The sequence below is a fragment of the Bubalus kerabau genome, chromosome 2 (assembly GCF_029407905.1).
Source record: "Bubalus kerabau isolate K-KA32 ecotype Philippines breed swamp buffalo chromosome 2, PCC_UOA_SB_1v2, whole genome shotgun sequence".
Classification (NCBI taxonomy): domain Eukaryota; kingdom Metazoa; phylum Chordata; class Mammalia; order Artiodactyla; family Bovidae; genus Bubalus; species Bubalus kerabau.
In genome coordinates this window covers 45320620-45322431 of record NC_073625.1, presented here as the reverse complement: position 1 = coordinate 45322431, position 1812 = coordinate 45320620, and the positions used below count along the sequence as shown (strand labels likewise).

Below are 1812 nucleotides of genomic sequence, written 5' to 3'. Positions count from 1 at the left end.
ATTAAAGAACCTGTTGATGAATGTGAAAGAGGAGAGTGAAAAAGTTGGCTTAAAGCTCAACATTCAGAAAACAAAGATCATGGCATCTGGTCCCATCACTTCATGGGAAATAGATGGGGAAACAGTGGAAACAGTGTCAGATTTTATTTTTTTGGGCTCCAAAATCACTGCAGATGGTGACTGCAGCCATGAAATTAAAAGACACTTACTCCTTGGAAGAAAAGTTATGACCAACCTAGATAGCATATTGAAAAGCAGAGACATTACTTTGCCAACAAAGTTCTGTCTAGTCAAGGCTATGGTTTTTCCAGTGGTCATGTATGGATGTGAGAGTTGGACTGTGAAGAAAGCTGAGTGCCGAAGAATTGATGCTTTTGAAGTGTGGTGTTAGAGAAGACTCTTGAGAGTCCCTTGGACTGCAAGGAGATGCAACCAGTCCATTCTGAAGGAGATCAGCCCTGGGATTTCTTTGGAAGGAATGATGCTAAAGCTGAAACTCCAGTACTTTGGCCACCTCATGCGAAGTGTTGACTCACTGGAAAAGACTCTGATGCTGGGAGGGATTGGGGGAAGGAGGAGAAGGGGACAACAGAAGATGAGATGGCTGGATGGCATCACTGACTCAATGGATGTGAGTCTGAGTGAACTCCGGGAGTTGGTGATGGACAGGGAGGCCTGGGGTGGTGCGATTCATGGGGTCCCAAAAAGTCAGACATGACTGAGGGACTGAACTGAACTGATAGCAAAAAAATAATTTAAAATATTTTAAAAAAGAAAAGTGGGGAAAATAAAGGTAAAATCAAGAAAGAGTAGGTTGGAGCCTCCTCCTGGCCACCTGGCTGACCCCTCGTCAGCAACTCAGCAGCCACTCAGCATCAGCACTCTCTCAGCATCCCTGCTGTCTCCATGGTGATTTAATGTGATTCTGATGGATATGACTAGTTCATGAACGCTTCCTGGAGCTGAGCACTGTTGTTGCTAACTCCATTTTCCAGATGAGAAAACAGTGCTTCTGAGATTGTTAACAACTTGTCCCAAATCACTGAGTTGCTAAAATTGTGGGATCAGGCATTGAACCTAGGCTGTTTCAGGCCCAAGTGTGTGCTCTTGGTGAGTACAGTAAAAAATAAGATGGTGTTTAATGGAGGAGAACATGAACATGTATTGAATACTTAATATATATCTGGCATGTGATCCTCACAACAGTCCTGCAAGGGAAGTATCATTCCCATTTCATAGATGAAGAAATTGAGGCTCAGTGCTCACTTTGGCAGCACATATACTTAAATTGGAATGATACAAAGAAGATTACGATGGCGCCTACTCAAGGATGACATGCAAATTGGTGAAGCATTTCATGATTTTATGGCAGAAACCATCACAACATTGTAAAGCGATTTTCCTCCAATTAAAAAATAAAGTTAAAAAAGTATGAATAAAACAGGGAAATATTTTTAAAAATTGAGGCCCAGAGAGGTTAAGTAACTTATCTAAAGTTGCACTGCAAAGCCCCGGTCTGGGGCACTTCACCTCCTCTGTGTCTATGCTGAGAGTTTTGTATTTTCTCTCTGAAATAAATTCAGTTTGCTTGCTACCATGAAAAAAAAAAAAGGCCAGGTCTTTCAGACTGCAAAGCCCATATTCCATTTTTTCAAAAAATATATTGTTGTTTTGCTCCTAAATTTTATTTATTCATTCATTTGGCTTCTTCAGGTCTTCACTGTGGCATGTGGAATCTAGTTTCCTGACCAGGGATCAAACCCAGGCCCCCTACACTGGGACTACAGTGTCTTAGCCACTGGACCACCAGGG

At 42.0% G+C, this 1812-nt stretch overlaps 1 non-coding gene across 1 annotated transcript; it reads left to right on the top strand.

The window, feature by feature from the left end:
* Positions 1 to 1258: 1258 nt before the first annotated feature.
* Positions 1259 to 1365, top strand: LOC129645108 (U6 spliceosomal RNA). Its single transcript, XR_008711201.1, has one exon. It is a non-coding gene; the product is annotated as a U6 spliceosomal RNA (small nuclear RNA).
* Positions 1366 to 1812: the final 447 nt, after the last annotated feature.